Raw genomic sequence first — 25,812 nt, 5'->3', positions numbered from 1 at the left:
AACAGATTTGTTGCAGGAAGTACAACCTATACATTGTAGACTGAATGCTTGCATTCCAGTGAAATTAATATGCTAAAGCCCTAATCTCAGCATGACTATATTTGGAAATAGGGCCTATTGCTTCTCAGCTTTTTGTCTAAGATCAAGTACAGAGATAGGGGCTTTGGGTGGTGATAAAGGTTAAATGAGGTTATGAGAATGGGGTCCTGATTTTATAGGGAGAGTGCCCTTAAGAAAAGAAGAAGAGACACCAGGGGGAAGAGAGATAAGAGCTCTCTTTCCACCATGTGATAACACAACAAGAAGATGGCTGTCTACGAGTCAGAAAGAGAGCCTTCAGCAGGAATCAAGTCAGCAGGCACCCTGATCTAGGACGTCTAGCCTCCACAACAATGAGAAAATAAATTTCTATTGCTTAAGCCGCTCATCTAATATATTATATTTTGTATGGCAGCCTGAACAGATTAGCTCTTACTATACAGACTATAGTAAGAAGTCTTCTAAGGATATGACTGGGTCCCTTCCAATCAACCTAGAGAGAAATCCATTAGTTAACCAACACCACTCAGGGGCCTCAAATCTGTTCATCATTCTTAAATATAAATGTATAACAAAGGACAGAGTTTTTAAACTCTCTAACATAAAAGGAATAAAACAAAACATCAAGACTCCAAAGAAAGAAAGAGAAAAAGTTTTAGGGAAAAAAGTAACCTCTCCACAAATAAAGAAATATCTAGAATGTTTACCATTCTCAAAAAGTGTGGATGGGAGACAGCTTTAGGTATTGCTTATTTGAAAAGAGTCTTATTCTAACCCTCACTTTTGATTGATAGGTTGACTCGTATAGACTTCCAGGTTGCAAAAATTATTTTACTCAAAATTCAATGATATTGCTCTGATGTCTTTTGGCTTCCAGCACTGCTATTGAACAGTGTTATATTGTTCTGATTCTTTTTGTTTGTTTGTGTGGCTGTTGTTTAAACTGGAAGCCATGATAATCCTCTCTTTATCCCTGGTATTCTAGAATTTCATGATGCTAAGAATTAGCATTGGCCTATTTTGTGAGCTCTTTTAAGCAAAACTTTTCAGATCTGAAATATTTTCTTATGTTTTGTTCATTCTGTCCCCTCCATTTCCAATGTTCTAACTCTACCATTGCCAATACAAAATAGCTTGGATGTTGAATTTCTTGAATTGGGTTTTAGATTTTTTATTATTTCCTTTTTTTTTTTTTGTTCTTTCTTGAAAATCCCCCTTGACTTTATCTTCCAATACTTCAATTAAATTTTACATTTTTGGCTCTCATAATCTTCAAATCCACACCACCTTTTATTATATTGAAACAGAAAATAGAGAAAAATACTTATTGGAGCTCGCTTTTGTTGGGCGAGAATTGGTATGGTCTAAATGTTTGTGTCACTCCAAAATTCATATGTCAAAATAATCTCCAGGGCAGTGGAGATAGAAGGTGGGGCGTTTGGGGGTTGATTAGGTCATGAAGGCTGAACTCTCATCAATAGGATTTGTGCCAGTACAAAAGAGGCCTAAGGGAGCTGCTAGGTGAGTAGGTGAGGATGAAGCAAGAAGGCATTTATGAGGACCAGGCCCTCGCCAGACAGGAAATCTGCCAGTGTCCTGATTTTGGACTTCCCAACCTTCAGAACTTTGAGAAATATATTTGTTTTATTTAAATATTATCCAGTGTAAGATATTGTGTTATAGCAGCCTGAACAGACTAAGACAAGAATCAACCATTGAGTTCTAATAATAGCAGTAGACAGCAGTGTACTTCACCTGGGTCTTCAGGTTGTTTTACAGTGGGGTCAGGGGAGCAGCTTACCTAGGCTAGGCAGGCATTTCTGGATCTGGGTGTTCTGTATGTCTTTCAACCCCACTTGAACCAGTGGTCTAGCCTCAGAGCATGTTCTTATCAGGGCAATGGCAGGCATAAGCACAAAGAGGACAAGTCCACCACACAGGCATATTTCAAATTCTTGCTTGCATTTCATTGACTAACGTCTCCTTAGCCAAAGCAAGTCATGCAGCCAAACTCAAAGTTAAGCGGCAGAAAAGTAGATTTTTTCCTATGGATATAGAAAAGAATGAATATTGAATGAACAATAAGTCAATCTGCTGCATAAGGCAAAAATTAAATCAATAAAAACAAGTTTTAGGTAAAGGAAATATTACAATATACAATGTAGTCCCTACTGAACAATAATTACCTGATCACAACAAGGCAAACACTAAATATTCATTTGCCCAAAATTGTGATATAACAATTCCGAGAAGAGATAGAGAAAGTGGAATGGGTGGCCAGGTGCAGTGGTTCATGCCTATAATCCCAGCACTTTGGGAGGCCGAGGTGGAGGATTGCTTGGGCCCAGGAGTTCAAAACCAGCCTGGGCAACATAGCAAAACCCTGTCTCTACAAAATATACAAAAATTAGCCTGGTGTGTTGGTGGCACCTGTAGTCCCAGCTACTGAGGAGGCTAAGGTGGGAGGACCACCTGAGCCCAGGAAGTTGAGGCTGCAGTGAGCCAAGATTATACCACAGCACTCCAGCCTGGGCAACAGAGTCAGACCCTGTCTCAAAATAAATAAATAAATAAATAAAGGTGGAGTGGGGGAATATCAAAGGCTGATTAATAAGTAAAAGTATACACTTAGATCACTTAGATAGAAGAAATAAGACCCAGTGTTCAATAGATCAGTAGGGTGACTAGAGTTAACATTAATCAATTCTACACTTCAAAATCGCTAGAGGAAAAGAATTCAAATGTTTCTAGCATAAACAAAATATAAATATTGAAGGTGATAGATATTTCAGTTACTTTGATTTAATTATGTGAATGTATCAAATTATCACATGTACCCTAAACACAGGTACATCTAATATGTATCAGTAAAAATAAATTTTTAACAAATCCACCATTGATGAGCACCTAGGGTGATTCCATCCGCATATGGTAAAAATTAAATCGGTAAGAACAAATTGTAGGTAAAGGAAATATTGTGAATAGTGCTGCTGTGAACATTCAAGTGCATGTGTCTTTGTGGCGGAATGACTTATTTTCCTTTGGGTTTATACTCAGCAATGGGATTGCTGGGTTGAATGGTAGTTTTAAATTATTTGAGAAACCTCCAAACTGCTTTTCACAGTGGCTGAATTAATGCATTTTTCCCATCAACAGTTTCTAAGTGTTCCTTTTCTTCAAACCCTAACATCTGCTATTTTTTGGCCTTTTAATAATAGCTATTCTGACTGATGTGAGATGGTATCTCATTGTGGTTTTGATTTGCATGTCTCTGAGGATTAGTAATGTTGATCATTTCTTCATATGTTTGTGGGCCACTTGTACGTGTTTTTTTAAGAAGTGTCTGTTCATATCCTTTGCCCACTTTTTAATGGGGTTATTTGTTTTTTCTTGTTGAGTTATTGCAGTTTCTTATAGATATTGAATATCAGACCTTTGTTGGATGTTGGAGTTTGTGAAGATTTTCTCCCATTCTGTAGGTTTTCTGTTTACCCTGGATAAAGAAAATGTGGTACATATATACCATGGAATGCTATGCGGCCATAAAAAAACAATGAAATTATATTTTTGCAGCAACATGGGTGCAACTGGAGGTCATTATCCTATGTGAATTAAGGCAGGAACATAAAACCAAATACCACTTGTTCTCACTTACAAGTAAGAACTAAACATTGGGTACATATGGACATAAAAAATGGGAAGATCTGGGGACTGCTAGAGCAGGAAGAGAGGTGGGAGTCCAAGGGCTCACAAAGCTACCTGGGTGATAAGATTCATACCCCAAACCTTAGCGTCATGCAGTAAGCCCATGTAACAAACCCGGGTGCACATGCACTCCTTAAATCTGAAATAAAAGCCAAAATTATTGTAAATAAATACATAAATAATTTGAAGTGCCAAAAACCTCATTGTTTATAATGCAGCAATGTCTCACGTTTGTGAACAATAAACAACAGTATACTGGAAGAAAGAGAAGTTACTTTGGGAAGGGAATCACACTTTAGAAAATGTGGGGCAGAAGGCAGATATTTTTCATTAAGAGGCAAACTGTGCATGTGTATTACTTACATAGTTATTTAAAAAATTTTAAATAGCACAGATTTTTTAAAGTTAATTATGTTTAAACATACATTGATAAGTGTTTGGAGAAGTAACAGTAACACAACAAAAGTATTTATTGAGCACTTCCTGTGTTTTAGACTTTGTAAGCTGTATGTGTTTAAACCCTTCCAAAAATCCTATGAAATAGGTACTGTTGTTTTCCCCATTTTATGGGCAAGGATATGGAGCCTCCTAGTGGTTGCATAATTTACACAATCAATAGGAGCAGAGCTGGGATTGGAGCTGGGCTCTCAAGCACCGTCCCACACTCCCTTTCCCGGTCTGGGTTGGTGTCAGTGCAATCGCGTGTTGCTTATAGACAGGAATGCATCCTGAGAATTGAGTCATTAGGTGATTTTGTCATTCTGCAAACATAGAGTGTGCTTACACACATCTATAAGAAACTGCAACACCTCAACAAGAAAAAACAACCCCAATAAAAAGAGGGCAAAGGATATGAACAGACACTTCTCAAAAAACACATACAAGTGGCCCACAGACATATGAAGAAATGAACAACATTACTAATCCTCATAGCCTACTACACACCTAGGCCATATGCTGTAGCCCATTGCTTCTCGGCTACAAACCCGTACAGCAGGTTACTGTTCTGAATACTGTTGGCAATTGTAACACAATGGTAAGTATTTGTGAGTCTAGAGATACCTGAACATTAAAAAAATTACGGTAAAAGTACAGTATTATAATTTTATGGGAACACAGTCATATATGCGTTCTGTCATTGATAGAAATGTCATTATGAGGTGTATGACTGTACTTCAGCAAAGAAACAGTTCTACATGATAAAGAGAAGAGAATTTAGAGGTCAGGGACTAGCCAGGAGGGAGTAGGTGAGAGATGAGGTGGAGTTGAATGATTGATTAAAGAGAAAAAGGGTAATGGTAAATAGGTAAATACCCCCCACCCATCTCCACCCCCCCCCCTTTCACCAAAAGGTATTCAGATAACCTGCTAAACTCAAAGACTTGAAATGAATGATTTATTTTTCTATGTAAACCAAAGAAGTGACTGAGTTTTATATCAGGGTTGATCTCCTGTAAGCAAGCTAACCTTGTGGAAATCTTTTGAGGGTGCTCCAATTTCGTGGCAGCGAACTGATGAATTAAAGGTAATCAAAAGGGATTTCAAGGAGCATGGTGTCCCCTTCAGCCCCAGTGGACAATTAGGCAAAAATAAGATACAACTTTTTTCTCCTCCTCGCTGTCTTTAGAAGTAAATCTTCTGTCACTCCCCAGTATTTAAAACGGAAAGCACAGAATCTTATCAAGACAATGGACTCTTCACCTACCAACTTTCTCTCCCAGTGTACTCTCCTTTCCACGTTGAATCCTCGATTAACTCATTCAAAACCCCAGCTGGTCTTTCTGAATTTTCGTATCTTAGAGCACACCCATTTTCTTTTGTCCAGACTTCAGTATCAATTTTTAGTTTGTACCTCTGTTGTAGCACTCACTGGAGTCTGTCTTCATTTACAGCTGTCTGATTTCAAGTTTCAGATCATCAAACAGTTAGACTAGTTTAGCCCACCAAACTGCAAGGAACCATGACCATCTCGTTCATCTCATCACTGCATACCACACCTAGCTCTGTGAGCACAGAGGGGCTGTCCTTAAGTGTTCTTTAAAGGGATAAGTGAGTGAGTAAAGTGAATGAATGAATGAATGAATGAATGGACAAAAATTAATGAATGAAGTAGCTGTGGGGCTTGGCATGTTTTGCTTAACTTATCTGTAATTCAGTTTCTTTACAGATAACATGAGAGAGTTGAACCAGGCTGTTTTTTTTTGGTTTGTTTGTTTTGTTTTTTTTGAGATGGAGTTTTGCTCTTGTTGCCCAGGCTGGAGTGCAATGCTGCAATCTCGGCTCACTACAACCTCCGCCTCCCGGGTTCAAGTGATTCTTGTGCCTCAGCCTCCCAAGTAGCTGGGATTACAGGCACCCGCCACCACACCCAGCTAATTTTTGTATTTTTAGCAGAGATGGGGTTTCGCAGTGTTGGCCAGGCTGATCTCGAACTCCTGACCTCAAGTGATCTGCTCACTTCGGCCTCCCAAAGTGCTGAAATTACAGGCATTAGCCACTGCACCTGGCCTGAACCAGGTAATTTTTAAAGTAACTTCTTGTTCTCAAATTCTGTGATTTTATGTTGAAATAAAAATACAAGAAACACATTTTCCTACATATACTCACTTATATTTTGGAGAGTTATTCCACTTTTGTTTGTTATCTCATTCAGGTACTGATACTGAAATTTAAAAATGTATTTGGCAAGAGCTATTTGAAGCCCAAGAATATTTTTTATGCTTTTATTCTGCTTTCAAGTGGGAAAATGTTAACTAGAAGTTAACATGTGGAATCATAATGAGGTTGGGGAATGCCAAAAGGATAAACTTCAATGCTCAGCTGCCCTTGCCCAGATAGTGTTGTCTCTTCTTGCCCAAGGAGGGGGGTCTTTTTGAGGCTTTTCTGAAGGCCCTGAATAGAGGGTTCACATATCCTTCAATTACCTCCTGGAATTCTCAGTCTCAGACAGGAAAATAGAATGATATTACAAAGAATTTTTCTTTGTTCTTTTGGTTGTTGTTGTTTTCTGAATATACTAAAGCCAGATTAATGAGTGCTTCAGGGAATAAAGTCAGAAACATTGAAATATGAAAGAAACAAACAAAAAACTCAGTTCCCTATCCTGTAGCTGTCAATGATTTTTGGTAGCATTAAAGAATATGAAGTGTTGGCAAGCTTTTTGAATCACCTATTTATTTTTAATACTTGGTTCCACAACTGGAATTTAAGTGCAAAATTTATTCACCACAACTTAGCACCCTGAGCTCCTTAAGCTACTGCTTGCATCGTAAAGGCCATTTTCCTAAAAGTCATTGCCTAAAACAAGTGAAGTTCAAGGGAGTAAATTAGACGAAGAACTCAGAAATCAGGATATACATCGTTTTTACCAACAGAGACCAAAAAAAAAAAATAATAACAACAGTATTCAGCATGCAGAAAATGTTTTGAAACACGGATTTTTATTGTTTTAGTTTACTTTGAAATATTTAATAAACAAACAAAAATTGCATATATTCAGGGTATACACTTTGATTTGACCTATGTATACATTGTGTACTGATTACTGCAATCTAATTATCACAGGCATCACCACCCATAATTACCGTATGTGTGTGTGTGTGTAGGGGGTGGGATGAAGGCAATTAAAATCTGCTCTTTATCAAAATTCAAGTAAACAATATAGTACAATTAAGTATAGTCGCCATGCTGTACTTTAGATCTCCAGAACTGATTCATCTTAAAACTGAAAGTTTATTCCCTTTGACCAATTTCTCCCCATTTTTCTCATCCCCCAGCCCCATGCAATCACCATTCTACTCTCTGCTTCTGTGAGTTTGGCTTTTTTAGATTTCACGTATAAATGAGTTAATACAGTACTTATCTTTTCGTGCCTGGCTTATTTCATCTAGCATAATGTCCTCCAGATTCTATTTTTTTTCTTTTTTTTAATTATTATTATACTTTAAGTTTTAGGGTACGTGTGCACAATGTGCAGGTTTGTTACATATGTATATATGTGCCATGTTGGTGTGCTGCACCCATTAACTCGTCATTTAGCATTAGGTATATCTCCTAATGCTATCCCTCCCCGCTCCCCCAACCCCACAATAGTCCCCGCTGTGTGATGTTCCCCTTCATGTGTCCATGTGTTCTCATTGTTCAATTCCCACCTATGAGTGAGAACATGTGGTGTTTGGTTTTTTCTCCTTGCGATAGTTTGCTGAGAATGATGGTTTCCAGCTTCATCCATGTCCCTACAAAGGACATGAACTCTTCATTTTTTATGGCTGCATAGTATTCCATGGTGTACATGTGCCACATTTTCTTAATCCAGTCTATCATTGATGGACATTTGGGTTGGTTCCAAGTCTTTGCTATAGTGAATAGTGCTGCAATAAACATATGTGTGCATGTGTCTTTATAGCAGCATGATTTATAATCCTTTAGGTATATACCCAGTAATGGGATGGCTGGGTCAAATGGTATTTCTAGTTCTAGATCCCTGAAGAATCGCCACACTGCCTTCCACAATGGTTGAACTAGTTTACAGTCCCACCAACAGTGTAAAAGTGTTCCTATTTCTCCACATCCTCTCCAGCACCTGTTGTTTCCTGACTTTTTAATGATTGCCATTCTAACTGGTGTGAGATGGTATCTCATCGTGGTTTTGATTTGCATTTCTCTGATGGCCAGTGATGATGAGCATTTTTTCATGTGTCTTTTGGCTGCATAAATGTCTTCTTTTGAGAAGTGTCTGTTCATATCCTTTGCCCACTTTTTGATGGGGTTGTTTGTTTTTTTCTTGTAAATTTGTTTGAGTTCATTGTAGATTTTGGATATTAGCCCTTTGTCAGATAAGTAGGTTGCCAAAATTTTCTCCCATTCTGTAGATTGCCTGTTCACTCTCCAGATTCTATTTTAGTAACTAATTAGCATCATTGTCAAAGGAAACAAATATGAAAAACTAGTTGTTATCCTACTCACTGTAATAGATGTTCCCTCTTGTATTTTGTTTTTCTCCAATGACTTTTTCTATGTATTTATTCATTATGTGTCAACTATAGTTTGCAGAATTCCATTTTTCAAAGGCTTGAATTTAATGGTCATTTTTTTTGAAAAGTGAGTTACCTCTCAACACTTGGCAGTCTGTTAGAAGATTTAAATTAATGAGTTCCTAAAGCATCCCATCTATAGGGATAGTAATTCAGATACATGCCTTGGGCTAAAGTTTTCATATGCAGACCTGAAGCAGGCCAAATAGAGTGGTTCTTAGAGTACCCGTGAAACTAAGAACCACTTGATGTCTTTTATTAATATAGATATTCAATCTGGATAATTCCGTTAAAAAAAGAAGCACCTCTCCTGCATTTGCAACTATATTTTAGGACTAAATCCTCTAAATATTTTTCTACTGCCCTATGTAGAGTCACTCAAGTTGTGCCTTTAGTCATTGCTTTGAGTTGTTGGGATTTTTAATAAATTTTACCTATACCAATGAGATTACAGCATTCTTAATTATTAAAGATGCACAAAGTGTTTGCTCAATTATACCTGAGGCTTCTTGGAGAGGTTAAGTTTGGAGTTATTTAGTAGTTTGGTTGTCAAACATATGAGAGATGAACGTTAGATGTTTGGTTTAGATAAACTATTTGCATTTTATAATTAAGTTCACTATCCCTTATTCACCATGATTCTAAGTATATAAATTATCTTTTATCTATTCTAAAATAATTGAGCTGTTCAGATTACAAACATGACTTTCTACCTTTTCTTTTTTCATATTTTCTCTGTGCAAATGTGTATGATTTTCAGAAAAGGGAGAAAGCAACCACTAGATGTTATTATGTTTTATTACTTTAAAGGTGAAAAAAGTCTTTAATGGAAGCTTAGTGGAAGAGTTAAAACATAAAATTCTACAAAATTGTAAAGCATGCAATATTATGTTCAATTTATCATGTCTGTGGCATTTTTTCTTACACCATAGTCAGTTAGGTTGTCTCATTGTACCTGAGGAAGATTTTTGTCAATTATTTGATTAGCTTTTTAACATCAATGAAAACTACATCCTTGGCCAAGTGCAGTGGCTCACACCCGTAATCCCAGCACTTTGGGAGGCCAAGATGGGCGGATCACTTGAGGTCAGGAGTTCAAGACTAGCCTGACCAACATGGTGAAACCCTGTCTCTACTAAAAATACAAAAATTAGCCAGGCATGGTGGCACGTGCCTGTAGTCCCAGCTACTCAGGAGGCTGAGGCATGAGAATTGCTTGAACCTGGAAGGCAGAGGTTGCAGCAAGCCAAGATCGTGCCACTGCACTCCAGCCTGGGCGACGAAGCAAGACTCCATCTCAAAACAAAACAAAATGAAAAAGTGCATCCTCAACTAACTCTTTTAAATGTTTAAAATAAAGCTAGCCTATATATCCTTTCATACATTGTGTTGAGAAATTGAAGTTATGCCTTGGATTCACGGGTTTCATCTGCACATACAAGCTGGCATTTGCTCATTCTGATCCAATATTTTTTTCTCTAATAATAAAGGATCTGTTGTCTGCAGGTCTATAAGTTCTCTCAGCATTATTCATTTTTGAAATTTAATCAGCAATAATGACTAGGAAATGGTTGATATTTTTAACATGTCTATATTTCCGTTTTAAATTGCAGTCTTTTTGTAATTTCATGTATGTAGTTGGATACCTATTGTGCATCTCTTGCAATCATTCCCTGGTATTATAATACATGATAACAGGTGGCACCCATAATGCTGGCACCCATTTATATCCATTAAGTCATAAACACCTCTGGGAACAAGATGAAAGTCTTTTCTTAATTAAATGTTCCATAGCCCTGAAAAACAAAATAACATTCGGTTCTTATACATAAGTAATAAAGGTTTAGAAAAGGCAATTTAATGTCTTAGGTCAGTAGATAACATTTATATAATTAAACAGAAATAAATACTTATGCCAAGTAAATAGAAATTGGGTGGCAGAAAAAATAATTACAGGCAAGGAGCCAAATTTTAATTGTTTTATGTTCTCAGAAATGACGGTTCTTTATAAATATTCTATCTCAGTCACCAAAAAACTACATATTATATTATTCTATTTATATTAAATTTCCAGAACAAACAAATCTATAGAAATATAAAGTAGATTAATAGTTGCCTAGGGCTGGGAAAAGGGTATTTTGGCGAAATGGAGAATGACTGCTAATGGATATGGCTTCTTTTAGAAATGATGAATATACTCAAAGTTATTGAATCACACACTTTAAATGGATACGTCATATGGTATGTAAATTAGATCTGAATAAAGCCATTATCTTTAAAAAATAAATATATAATAATAGTAAGAATTGATAAATAATTGAGTAAATATCCTCAGGCCCCAACCCGAGATTTTGATTAAATAGTTGTGGTTCAGAGCCCAGGAACATACAAGTGTAAGAGCTCCATCCAGATGATTCTGATGTGCCATGCAGTCAGGTTAAGTGCTCCTACTCACAGAGCCCGTTGGTCTTCAGACCTAAATGCAGCTCCTTCCAGGAGTAAGCCAGTACCTGTGATGCTCCATTGGTTGTTTGTTTGTTTGCACGATTGCTTGTTTTTATGTTGTTCTTGTTTGTTTGTTTCTTTTTCTTCTGCTCTCTCCTACTTGGGCCCTTTAATTTCCACTTGCACTTTCTTCTCCCTTTTCCAGGAAACAAGAGTAGTCCTCATAGTTATGGTTCGGCCTTAAGACTGCCGACTAGTAAAGATGATTAGCTGCTCTGTTTCTAAGACTCACCTGACAATTCACAAGCCACAGGACATGGCTCCCATCTCCTTTCCTCACAACAGCATAGGAGCTGAGAGCAGAGCCAGCGTCTGCACATCCCCTCCCACGGCCAGTGTCCTCCGCTCCACATGACCACCTAGATTCATTCAGCAAATCTGCACTGTATTACATAGAGTAATACAGTTACTCTAAGCCAAGGTTATACCCTCTAGTGATCATAAGATTTCAGAGAATGTAGAACTGTTTTCTTTTTTCTTTTTTCTTTTTTTTTTTTTTTGAGACAGAGTCTGACTCTGTCACCCAGGCTGGAGAGCAGTGACACGATCTCTGCTCACTGCAACCTCCTCCGCCTCCTGGGTTCAAGCGATTCTCCTGCCTCAGCCTCCTGAGTAGCTGGACTACAGGCACGCACCACCACGCCTGGCTAATTTTTGTATTTTTAGTAGAGACAGGGTTTCGCCATGTTGGCCAGGCTGGTCTTGAACTCCTGAATTCCTGCGATCCACCTGCCTCGGCCTCCCAAAGTGCTGGGACTACAGGTGTGAGCCACTGTGCCCAGCCCAGAACTGTCTTCCGAACAAATACTTGGAGAATCCTGATTTAACTTTCCTAAGAGCCCTTGGAGGTAAAAATGTTTAGCCCCGAGAAAAAAATTAGTGCCTGGAATATCTGCCTTGAACTTAGAGTCTAGTGTTAGCATGTAGTGGAATTCAACAAAAAATTGCTGATTGATGGAAAACAGAGAATAGTCACACTAGAGAAACTGCCAGTGGCTGATAAAACACAAGAAAGCTATTCCTAAAAAATCATATAGGAAAACATCTTATGGTATTGTGTATTTTTAATATGTTAATTTTCTATTACCGCTTTATTTTTATATAGCCCAGAGCAAATTTTTCCAAGCAGGTGAAATGTAGAAACACATTTTCCTACTGATTCTTCAGTTTTCTTCTAGTCCAAATAATTACTTAGGGCCTACTTTCAGGAAGGAAACACTTGCTTACTAGCAGTTCTTTAAAATGGAAATCTAAAATAAATATAATGTGTTACATATCTAGTAAATGTACATCAGATATTACATATAAGTGTATCCTCGATTCAAATGAAATGTCTAAGACAAACACTAAATTTTTATGGCAAAATAGATAATTACCTTGAGTGCATACTTATTTTTTTAATTTTATTTTTTAAGCTATCAATACAATTGGCTTCAGGTAGGTTTAAAGATCTCTAGTATTTTAGATATTTGTACTCCTTTTACTGTATCTCTTATCACAAACTGCTTGAAGAGCTTCCCCCAGAATTGCAGTTCAAAATTATTTTTAATGTTGACAATAAAAAAAGAGAAGCTGGACAGTCTTAAATGTAAATAAAACTTTATATTTCATTTTGTGTAATTGTTGCAATCACTTCAAAGCAATGACTGGATATAAATGCAGTATTTTCTCAAACAGTCAAATGTATTCCGGAATGTCCACAGCATGGGTGGCATAACACCATTGATGAAAAAATTGCCTACAGTACTAGGCAGAAAAAAATGTCATATTCTTTAGAAGGTAATTTTGGTCCAGGGTCCTGAATCTAACAGAAGCCTTTTGGTTAGAAAAAGAAAGGAGGCAATGTTTTCTTGAGATGCTTTGTGAATCAGCATTTTGATGCCATCAAATTAAGAGATGCTGTCATATCCCACATGGCCAGATGGCTGCATTGTTAGAAGCTGCTCAAAGAAGGAATTGGTTTTCTTCTAAGAAAAACTGTTAGTAAATATTTGGTCATATTCAACATTCAAATGCCTAGATTTTAAGGCAATTTGACATCATGCCTTTGGTTAATATTTTCTGAAAAGGTTTTCTTAGTAGATGTTAGCTAACTTTAGGAAAAATGAAAAAAAATCAAGCAGAGGAAATCAAAGGGCTCATCTCCTAGGCTAAAACCCTGCTGTCATCTGACCTCTTGCACAATGATTTCCCCCTAGTGGACGCAGAATACAATGACATTTCTTGATGATTGCATTTCACTATCAGAATAGTCTAAAATGTTGACTAAAATTAATACATGAAAACATAAAACTGCACTTATGATATGGATTTGATCCCAACAATTGTCATCAGTTCTTTCTATGTGTTTAATTCAAAAAGTCAAACTCATTTTTATCTTATATAAAAGCACTGATTTTGTCTGACTTTATTTGTGTCAAAATAAAACTGTTTAGGAAATACAGTTGCCTCGCAGAAGTTGCTGTGAATTACAATCCACTTAAAAATGACCGTGTTTTGTATTGAATACTAGATTTTCATGTCATCCTCTTCCTCACATTAGCTTTTCACAAAAATATATTTTATATCACTAGTTAATAAAATTTCACAACAAAATTTTAGTTTTACAAATGCCTACATGGAACTTCATTTATGAAAAGAGAGTCATAAATAAGAGTAATCACTGTGATTACTTGGCTAATAACCCATAATACTAAAAAAAACTGTGTATTTCCTATAGACATTCAAATTTTATTGTATGTAAGTAGTTGTGAGGAATATTTTATTAAAGTCAAAATCATAAGGTGGCATCATCTTCTCAGTGACATTTATTCCTGCAATGTTTTGTTTAAAAACCATAATAGTGATAGAAGAGCAGCATTAGAGTGTAAAAGGTGGAGTACAACCACAAGATTAGCTCTGTTCAGGAAGCAAGAGAAGAAGTGCTTGTGTTCTTTCGGGATGAAGTGTGTTTCCATCTGCTTCAGCTCAGTATGTCTGCAGATGGTCTCAGTAAGGACACGTGCACAAACACACAAAAGAAATGTATTTTATGTGAAGAGAAAGGAGCTGCCATTCCAAGAAAAATGTTAGCACCTTTTATGGGTCTTTATTACCAATTATGATTCTCAACATTTTGTCTTTTTCTGTTTTTTAGCAAATGCTTCTTTGTGAGAAAACAAAGCCAATCTAAGTACTGGAAATGGTAGCCAATAGCTGGCTTATTAGCTCATTTAATTCTCCTGTAGCGTCTCTACATATTCCCTATACCTTTATGGGAAGAAAACTGTTTATTGACTACATTGGAATTCATTCTATAAATAAGGGAAATGATTATTACAAATGTCCCTTTCTTGTACACCTGTCACTTGCACTCACCAACGAGAATTTATTGAGCATCTGCCAGATGCCTGGCACCATGCTGAGCACTGGGAATCCAGTGATGGACAGGGCCTGCCCTCATGAACTAACAGGTTGTGAAGGCTGCAGGAAAATCCACTACTTCTATGTTCAAGAAAAAAGGATAATTATGTAAAAATACATACTTAAAAAAAATCCTTTCCTAGGTCACTTGGCATATTTGGATTTGCTCATGCAGGCATTTTACAGAGAATGCAATAACAGCACGGTAATTATGCCTTGTTCTCCATTGGCTGGTGGCTCCAGCATGCAGCCCTAGCCTCCCCACTGACAGGTTTCTCTCCAGCCCATGCAACCGTAATGCAGAATCTTCCAGGTTTTATCATTTTAGTCACACATAACATTCACCCTAACTGCCCCTGCAAAAAAAATAAAAACTTTATTTCAGCTTCCCACTACCAAAAGTTTCCTCCTGTAATAACACTGTAAACATGTCCCCTGACCTCCAAGCTCACCTCAAATTCAGCCTTCTCCTGGATACCATTCATGATTGATCCAGTTCTCCCAACTCCCTTCTCCAGCACACATGGCCCATGATGTTTCTGTCACTTTAAGGACATGTCCTGCCTTCAGACAGATCATAACTCCCAAGAGCAAAAACAACGCCTTGTATTGTTTGTCTTCTCAGCACCCAGCATTGACACCACGCACTTTGAAGACATTTGATCTCCTCATCAAACGTTCAGTCTCCTCATCAAAGCCTCCTAATCCAGGCTCACCACTCTCCAGCTCTACTAGACAGAGGCTGCTCCTGTATTCTCTACTTGGACTTCAGCATTAGTGGTTGCTTAAATCTCAATTAATAGCCCAAACTTGTAGAGATTGAAAACTTGCTAAGAGCAATCCAGTCACATTGTCTATTTCATCAAGAAGTGGATTTACTGTAAAACTACCAAAATTTAGGTTTCAGGGCTGTTAATGTGCATAGGTCCCAGTTTCAAGGCCCTTGGGACAGGGCCTATCAATGTATTCACATGGTTATGTGTTTTTGTAAAATATTCAAAGTAAGATATTTTAACTATGCTTATCTCTTTCCATTTCGACTCCTACTACCTCTTATCTCCCCGCATACTGAGAGTCATTGGAGTGACCACAGGTGTTATTGGGCTCTGGCTTAAGGGAAATTGAGGGGGGTTCTGTTTACATGAGATATATTTATGTAGCTTCAGGTCACTTTTGTATATAGTTAAGTGATTGCTAGCCATCCACATATAGGAATGACTTCCAGGAATGCTTCTACCATCAAGAGTGGTAACTCAAGCAGACATTGCAACATGAATGTGCCAGGTCAGGGATGGTGTGAGCATATCCTACAGTTTCCAATACAAAAATATGTAGGCAGTGAGGGGAAACAAGGTTTACATGTCAGAAGCTATTCTGTGTAAAATTCTTCCAATCATCAGACATGTAAAACTTAAGTGCAAGATTGGGTCCTCTTTGATGCCCAGTCAACCAGAAATTTCCTCCTTGTGGGCATTCATTTGATAGTACAGCATTGAAAATCAGAAATGCATGATGCATTTTTTTTTCATGGAAATCACACCAAAGAGAATCAATCCGAATTATGTCTTTAGAGTACAAAACTGTAAAGGTACTACAAAGAGTGAGTATGCCTATAACAACTCATATATGAAAGAAACTGTACAGTAGTTTCCCACTGAATTTGACAATAAGCTGAAAAATATTTTATCTATTTATTTATTATTATACTTTAAGTTTCAGGGTACAAGTGCACAATGTGCAGGTTTGTTACATATGTATACATGTGCCATGTTGGTGAGCTGCACCCATTAACTCGTCATTTAGCATTAGGTATATCTCCTAATGCTATCCCTCCCCCCTCCTCCCACCCCACAACAGTCCCCAGAGTGTGATGTTCCCCTTCCTGTGTCCATGTGTTCACATTGTTCAATTCCCACCTATGAGTGAGAACATGCAGTGTTTGGTTTTTTGTCCTTGCGATAGTTTGCAGAAAATGATGGTTTCCAGTTTCATCCATGTCCCTACAAAGGACATGAACTCTTCATTTTTTATGGCTGCATAGTATTCCATGGTGTATATGTGCCACATTTTCTTAATCCAGTCTATCATTGTTGGACATTTGGGTTCGTTCCAAGTCTTTGCTATAGTGAATAGTGCTGCAATAAACATACCTGTGCATGTGTCTTTATAGCAGCATGATTTATAATCCTTTGGGTATATACCCAGTAATGGGATGGCTGGGTCAAATGGTATTTCTAGTTCTAGATCCCTGAGGAATGGCCACACTCTCTTCCACAACGGTTGAACTAGTTTACAGTCCCACCAACAGTGTAAAAGTGTTCCTATTTCTCCACATCCTCTCCAGCACCTGTTGTTTCCTGACTTTTTAATGATTGCCATTCTAACTGGTGTGAGATGGTATCTCATTGTGGTTTTGCTTTGCATTTCTCTGATGGCCAGTGATGATGAGCATTTTTTCATGTGTTTTTTGGCTGCATAAATGTCTTCTTTTGAGAAGTGTCTGTTCATATCCTTTGCCCACTTTTTGATGGGGTTGTTTGTTTTTTTCTTGTAAATTTGTTTGAGTTCATTGTAGATTTTGGATATTAGCCCTTTGTCAGATGAGTAGGTTGCAAAACTTTTCTCCCAGTCTGTAGGTTGCCTGTTCACTCTGATGGTAGTTTCTTTTGCTGTGCAGAAGCTCTTTAGTTTTATTAGATCCCCTTTGTCAATTTTGGCTTTTGTTGCCATTGCTTTTGGTGTTTTAGACATGAAGTCCTTGCCCATGCCTATGTCCTGAATGGTATTGCCTAGGTTTTCTTCTAGGGTTTTTATGGTTTTAGGTCTAACATGTAAGTCTTTAATCCATCTTGAATTAATTTTTGTATAGGGCGTAAGGAAGGGATCCAGTTTCAGCTATCTACATATGGCCAGCCAGTTTTCCCAGCACCATTTATTAAATAGGGAATCCTTGCCCCATTGCTTGTTTTTGTCAGGATTATCAAAGATCAGATGGTTGTAGATATGTGGCATTATTTCTGAGGGCTCTGTTCTGTTCCATTGATCTATATCTCTGTTTTGGTACCAGTACCATGCTGTTTTGGTTACTGTAGACTTGTAGTAAAGTTTGAAGTCAGGCAGTGTGATGCCTCCAGCTTTGTCTTTTGGCTTCGGATTGACTTGGTGATGCGGGCTCTTTTTTGGTTCCATATGAACTTTAAAGTAGTTTTTTCCAATTCTGTGAAGAAAGTCATTGGTAGCTTGATGGGGATGGCGTTGAATCTATAAATTACCTTGGGCAGTATGGCCATTTTCATGATATTGATTCTTCCTACCCATGAGCATGGAATGTTCTTCCATTTGTTTGTATTTTCTTTCATTTCCTTGAGCAGTGGTTTGTAGTTCTCCTTGAAGAGGTCCTTCACATCCCTTGTAAGTTGGATTCCTAGGTATTTTATTCTCTTTGAAGCAGTTGTGAATGGGAGTTCACTCATGATTTGGCTCTCTGTTTTTCTGTTATTGATGTATAAGAATGCTTGTGATTTTTGTACATTGATTTTGTATCCTGAGACTTTGCTGAAGTTGCTTATCAGCTTAAGGAGATTTTGGGCTGAGACAATGGGGTTTTCTAGATATACAATCATGTCATCTGCAAACAGGGACAATTTGACTTCCTCTTTTCCTAATTGAATACCCTTTATTTCCTTCTCCTGCCTAATTGCCCTGGCCAGAACTTCCAACACTATGTTGAATAGGAGTGGTGAGAGAGGGCATCCCTGTCTTGTGCCAGTTTTCAAAGGGAATGCTTCTAGTTTTTGCCCATCCGGTATGATATTGGCTGTGGGTTTGTCATAGATAGCTTTTATTATTTTGAGATATGTCCCATCAATATCTAATTTATTGAGAGTTTTTAGCATGAAGGGTTGTTGAATTTTGTCAAAGGCCTTTTCTGCATCTATTAAGATAATCATGTCGTTTTCATCTTTGGTTCTGTTTATATGCTGGATTATGTTTACTGATTTGCGTATGTTGAACCAGCCTTGCATCCCAGGGATGAAGCCCACTTGATCATGGTGGATAAGCTTTTTGATGTGCTGCTGGATTCGGTTTGCCAGTATTTTATTGAGGATTTTTGCATCAATGTTCATCAAGGATATTGGTCTAAAATTCTCTTTTTTGGTTATATCTCTGTCAGGCTTTGGTATCAGGATGATGCTGGCCTCATAAAATGAGTTAGGGAGGATTCCCTCTTTTTCTACTGATTGGAATACTTTCAGAAGGAATGGTACCAGCTCCTCCTTGTACCTCTGGTAGAATTCGGCTGTGAATCCATCTGGTCCTGGACTTCTTTTGGTTGGTAAGCTATTGATTATTGCCACAATTTCAGAGCCTGTTATTGCTCTACTCAGAGATTCAACTTCTTCCTGGTTTAGTCTTGGAAGGGTGTATATGTCGAGGAATTTATCCATTTCTTCTAGATTTTCTAGTTTATTTGTGTAGAGGTGTTTGTAGTATTCTCTGATGGTAGTTTGTATTTCTGTGAGATCAGTGGTGATATCACCTTTATCATTTCTTATTGCATCTATTTGATTCTTCTCTCTTTTCTTCTTTATTAGTCTTGCTAGCAGTCTATCAATTTTGTTGATCTTTTCAAAAAACCAGCTCCTGGATTCATTAATTTTTTGAAGGATTTTTTGTGTCTCTATTTCCTTAGTTCTGTTCTGATTTTAGTTATTTCTTGCCTTCTGCTAGTTTTTGAAAGTGTTTGCTCTTGCTTTTCTAGTTCTTTTAATTGTGATGTTAGGGTGTCAATTTTGGATCTTTCCTGCTTTCTCTTGTGGGCATTTAGTGGTATAAATTTCCCTCTACATACTTCTTTGAATGTGTCCCAGAGATTCTGGTATGTTGTATCTTTGTTCTCATTGGTTTCAAAGAACATCTTTATTTCTGCCTTCATTTCGTTATGTACCCAGTAGTCATTCAGGAGCAGGTTGTTCAGTTTCCATGTAGTTGAGTGGTTTTGAGTGAGTTTCTTAGTCCTGAGTTCTAGTTTAATTGCACTGTGGTCTGAGAGAAAGTTTGTTATAATTTCTGTTCTTTTACATTTGCTGAGGAGTGCTTTACTTCCAACTATATGGTCAATTTTGGAATAGGTGTGGTGTGGTGCTGAAAAAAATGTATATTCTATTGATTTGGGGTGCAGACTTCTCTAGATGTCTATTAGGTCCACTTGCTGCAGAGATGAGTTCAATTCCTGGGTATCCTTGTTAACTTTCTGTCTCGTTGATCTGTCTAATGTTGACAGTGGGGTGTTAAACTCTCCCATTATTGTTGTATGGGAATATAAGTTTCTTTGTAGGTCACTAAGGACTTGCTTTATGAATCTTGGTGCTCCTGTATTGGGTGCATATATATTTAGGATAGTTAGCTCTTCTTGTTGAATTGATCCCTTTCCCATTATGTAATGGCCTTCTTTGTCTCTTTTGATCTTTGTTGGTTTAAAGTCTGTTTTATCAGAGACTAGGATTGCAACCCCTGCCTTTTTTTGTTTTCCATTTGCTTGGTAGATCTTCCTCCATCCCTTTATTTTGAGCCTATGTGTGTCTCTGCACGTGAGATGGGTTTCCTGAATACAGCACACTGATGGGTCTTGACTCTTTATCCAATTTGCCAGTCTGTGTCTTTCTTTTAATTGGAGCATTTAGCCCATTTACATTTAAAGTTAATATTGTTATGTGTGTATATGGTCCTGTCATTATGATGTTAGCTGGTTATTTTGCTCGTTAGTTGATGCAGTTTTCTTCCTAGCCTTGATGGTCTTTACATTTTGGCATGTTTTTGGAGTGGCAGGTACCGGTTGTTCCTTTCCATGTTTAGTGCTTCCCTCAGGAGCTCTTTTAGGGCAGGCCTGGTGGTGACAAAATCTCTCAGTATTTGCTTGTCTGTAAAGTATTTTATTTCTCCTTCACTTATGAAGCTTAGTTTGGCTGGATATGAAATTCTGGGTTGAAAATTCTTTTCTTTAAGAATGTTGAATATTGGCCCCTACTCTTTTCTGGCTTGTAGAGTTTCTGCCGAGAGATCAGCTGTTAGTCTGATGGGCTTCCCTTTGTGGGTAACCCGACCTTTCTCTCTGGCTGCCCTTAACATTTTTTCCTTCATTTCAACTTTGGTGAATCTGACAATTATGTGTCTTGGAGTTGCTCTTCTCGAGGAGTATCTTTGCGGCATTTTCTGTATTTCCTGGATCTGAATGTCTGCCTGCCTTGCTAGATTGGGGAAGTTCTCCTGGATAACATCCTGCAGAGTGTTTTCCAACTTGGTTCCATTCTCCCCGTCAGTTTCAGGTACAGCAATCAGATGTAGATTTGGTCTTTTCACATAATGCCATATTTCTTGGAGGCTTTGTTCGTTTTTTTTATTCTTTTTTCTCTAATCTTCCCTTCTCGCTTCATTTCATTCATTTCGTCTTCCATCACTGATATCCTTTCTTCCAGTTGATCGCATCGGCTTCTTAGGCTTCTGTATCCTTCATGTAGTTCTCGAGCCTTGGCTTTCAGCTCCATCAGCTCCTTTAAGGACTTCTCTGCATTGGTTATTCTAGTTATCCACTCATCTAATTTTTTTTCAAAGTTTTTAACTTCTTTGCCATTGGTTTGAATTTCCTCCTGTAGTTCAGAGTAGTTTGATCGTCTGAAGCCTTCTTCTCTCAGCTCATCAAAGTCATTCTGTGTCTAGCTTTGTTCCGTTGCTGGTGAGGAGCTGCATTCCTTTGGAGGAGGAGAGGCGCTCTGCTTTTTAGAGTTTCCAGTTTTTCTGCTCTGTTTTTTCCCCATCTTTGTGGCTTTATCTACTTTTGGTCTTTGATAATGGTGACGTACAGAAGGGTTTTTGGTGTGGATGTCCTTTCTGTTCGTTAGTTTTCCTTCTAACAGACAGGACCCTCAGCTGCAGGTCTGTTGGAGTTTGCTAGAAGTCTATTCCAGACCATGTTTGTCTTGGTATCAGCAGCGGTGGCTGCAGAACAGCGGTGGCTGTAGAACAGCAGATCTTGGTGAACTGCAAATGCTGCTGCCTGATCGTTCCTCTGGAAGTTTTGTCTCAGAGGAGTATCTGGCCGTGTGAGGTGTCAGTCTGCTCCTACTGGGGGGTGCCTCCCAGTTAGGCTGCTCAGGGTTCAAGGACCCGCTTGAGGAGGCAGTCTGCCCATTGTCAGATCTCCAGCTGCGTGCTGGGAGAACCACTACTCTCTTCAAAGCTGTCAGACAGGGACATTTAAGTCTGCAGCGGTTACTTTCTGACTTTTTGTTTGTCTGTGCCCTGCCCCCAGAGGTGGAGCCTACAGAGGCAGGCAGGCCTCCTTGAGCTGTGGTGGGCTCCACCCAGATCGAGCTTCCTGGCTGCTTTGTTTGCCTAATCAAGCCTGGGCAATGGCCGACACCCCTCCCCCAGCCTCGCTGCCGCCTTGCAGTTTGATCTCAGACTGCTGTGCTAGCAATCAGGGAGACTCTGTGGGTGTAGGACCCTCTGAGCCATATGCGGGATATAATCTCCTGGTGTGCTGTTTTTTAAGCCCGTTGGAAAAGCACAGTATTAGGGTGGGAGTGACCCGATTTTCCAGGTGGCGTCTGTCACCCCTTTCTTTGACTAGGAAAGGGAACTCCCTGACCCCTTGTGCTTCCCAAGTGAGGCAACACCTCACCCTCCTTCGGCTCATGCACGGTGCGCTGCATCCACTGTCTGGCACTCCCTAGTGAGATGAGCCCGTTACCTCAGATAGAAATGCAGAAATCACCCGTCTTCTGCATCGCTCACGCTGGGAGCTGTAGATCAGAGCTGTTCCTATTCGGCCATCTTGGCTCCACCCTCGAAAAACATATTTTCAATAAAAATTTGGAAGTTAAAAAATCAGTCAACCATATCAAAGGAAAACTAGCTTATTTTTCTAGTTTCTCTAGAGAAGACAATATTTGAATATTGCTTTCACATGAAGAGGTGACCAAAGAGTAGTTAGTCAAAAATGTAAAAAAAAAATATTATGGAGGTGCATTGGGCAGTCAATTAGATATCATATTCCTGGCAGTTTTTATGTTTTTAGTATTTGCCAGCCCTTTTAAGTTCTAGCTTTCTTGTGATTCCTTTTTTCCTTCTAAATAAGTAAATATTCACTCTCACACCTAATTTAGAATATTTTAATTTTGTTATTCCCTTTCTTTTTTTTGTTTTTTGTTGGGTTTTTTTTTTTTTTTTTTGAGATGGTGTCTTGCTCTGTTGCCAGGCTGGAGTGCAGTGGCGTGATCTTGGCTCACTGCAACCTCTGCCTCCCGGCTTAAGCGATTCTCCTGCCTCAGCCTCCTGAGTAGCTGGGATTACAGGCGTGCGCCACCACACCCGGCTATTTTTTGTATTTTTAGTAGAGACGGGGTTTCACCACGTTGGCCAGGAGAGTCTCAATCTCTTGACCTCTTGATCTGCCCACCTTGGCCTCCCAAAGTGCTGGGATTACAGGCATAAGCCACCATACCCGGCCATTATTCCATTTCTTAAAGAAGGCCTCCCCACATTGCATGCACATCAGGCCTTAAGAAGCCTGGATCATCCCCTACTACGAAGATATTGCAAGATGTGCGTGAGAAGTATAAGCAAGAAGTTGGTTTGTGTCTTGCTTTGTTTTTATCTTGGTTCAGCTAGCAAATGTGGAGAGTGTCCTCCAGGTGTAGGCAGAGTTTCATATAGTAGCCTAAAATGGGTTAAAAGAGAGTTCATCCTCAGAAAACTAAAGAAAATATTGGAGGGCAGATAAATTGCTACTATACAGGCCTTTCTTTGCTCTCTGATCTCTGCTTTGCCCTCTGCCACTGTGATGCATGATAATAAAAGCTTTGTCATGCCCAGGGGCAAGGTAATGGGCCTTTCTTTAAGGTGAATGGAAAATCTTCTCATCAATTCAATACCACCAGTGCCAGCTGCATGTTATTAAAAGTCCCTGAGGACTGATGGATATTGAACTAGTTTTCCAAGGGCAAAGTTTCAATTATTATATGAATATTCTCAAACTTCCCTAGATCATGAACTGCTTCTGAGCTCCATCTTCTATTTATGCTTCCATTTGCACTGTCTGCAAAGGGACTCATGCCAATTTCTTCCTATTTTTCCATCTTATTAACCCAGAGCTAAAAGAACTTCTGAATGGGAGTGTGGGTCCTTTCATGCCCTTTCTTCCCCCTAATGCCCATCAAGTTATTCTTAACAGGGAGATGGTGCATCCTAGGATTGCAATTCAAGGATCTTGTGAGTCCATGAAACTTGAAGAAATCTCCTATTCTTTGGGACTAAAGCAGTAGTGATCTTTACACTTCTATTTCAGTTTTTAAGATCTTTCTCAAAACCTTTCCATTATTTTTTTAACCTCAAAAAGAAAAAAGATGGACTAAGAAACCATGATCCCAAAATGTAACTAAGATCAGAAAGCCCCATATATTTGCAGGCATCTGAAAGTTCAAATGTCTAACTAAATTCCAGGTAATTAATGTTCTCAGTTTTGTAACATCAAATCAACTAGTTAGAAATAAAAACCTTTGGATGATTGCTAGCAAAGTATTAGAGAACCTCATTTGCATTTTCTCATTTAGCCCAAACCTAACTAGACCTAATTACCAACACTTCCCTTCCTCTAGGCCTGCCTGCAGTCAGATTCTCTTATTCCCTGTGGCTTGACAGCGTTACACTTTCTCACCTCAAAGTATTAATCATACTGTCTGTCCAACCCACTAGTGATGGTCCCCACCCATTCCCTACCCAACAAAAGTCTTTTTATCTTTCAAAAACATAGCTAACCTCTTTGAAAACTTTAACCTTCTTTTCTCCAACCCCATCTGAATGCTCATAGTAGTTTTCTAACTATGTGATATATTTGGGATTTAAATTACAGGCATGAGTCACTTACTGTTGGGGACATGTTATGAGAAATGCATGATTAGGTGATTTTGTCACTGTTTGAACATCATAGACTGTACTTAGACAAGTCTAGATGACATAGCCTACTGTACCTGTAGGTTATATGGTATAACCTATTACTCCTAGGCTATACACCTGTACAGCATGTTTCTGTCCTAAATACTGCAGGCAACTGAAACACAATCATTAAGTATTTGTATATCTAAACATATGTAAACATAGAAGAGGTGAAAACAGTAAAAATACGGTAGTATAATCTTAAAGGACCACTGTTGTATATGTGATCAGTTCTTGACCAAAGTGTTGTTCATTATGCAACATATGACTTTATAACAATGTTTCATTGTTGTTCAGATTTATTGTTTAATATTATGGCTATTGTTTTTAGACTAACCCATTCAAACGTTTATCCAACATAGCTAACAAAGAGGCAAATTGTATAACAAGGTTAAATAAAGTAAAATGAACTAAAACAATGTGGCAAAGAGGAGTCCTGGCTTATTATGCACTACATTAAAAGTGGGTAGAGAGAAGGAGCAAAAATGAGAAGAGGAAAGGAGAAAATAGAGAAAAGTATTTATTGCCATTACAAACAGAGGCTTAGAGCATAAAAAGTTATTTTTCCTCTTTCATGAGATCTGATAACACCTTATAAACTTGAAGATTTTGTTGTAACTGTTCTATTGGCTCTAATACAAGCAGACATTTTTAGTATGTTGGGCCATGAAAGGAAGCGGGCATTTGTTGTAACCAGTGGGAAGCTGAGCAGGGTGTTGGAGAGCTATTTAGAGGCTCAAAAGTGAAATTACTATTTCTTTTTTTCTTTTTTCTTTTTTTTTTCTTTTTGAGATGCAGTCTCACACTGTCGCCAGGCTGGAGTGGGCATGACCTCGGCTCACTGCAACCTCCGCCTCCCGGGTTCAAGCAATTCTCCTGCCTCAGCCTCCCGAGTAGCTGGGACTACAGGCACGTGCCAACACACCCAGCTACTTTTTGTATTTTTAGTACAGACAGTGTTTCACCACGTTGGCCAGAATGGTCTCGATCTCCTGACCTCGTGATCTGCCCGCCTTGGCCTCCTAAAGTGCTGGGATTACAAGCATAGGCCACTGCGCCCGCCCTGAAATGACTATTTCTGTGCCAGACTGTCTAAGATGTGGAAGACTCCCAAAGCATTTGCCCCAACTGATTC

General features: G+C 38.5%; 1 protein-coding gene across 6 annotated transcripts in view; it reads left to right on the top strand.

Moving 5' to 3' along the window:
• The window catches only part of SPHKAP (SPHK1 interactor, AKAP domain containing), a 201,609-nt gene that overhangs the window by 128,337 nt on the left and 47,460 nt on the right, over positions 1 to 25,812 (top strand). The gene's annotated exons all lie outside the window — the stretch shown is intronic.

The sequence above is a fragment of the Pan troglodytes genome, chromosome 13, assembly GCF_028858775.2.
Source record: "Pan troglodytes isolate AG18354 chromosome 13, NHGRI_mPanTro3-v2.0_pri, whole genome shotgun sequence".
Taxonomy (NCBI): domain Eukaryota; kingdom Metazoa; phylum Chordata; class Mammalia; order Primates; family Hominidae; genus Pan; species Pan troglodytes.
This window is presented reverse-complemented; position numbering and strand designations above follow the sequence as displayed.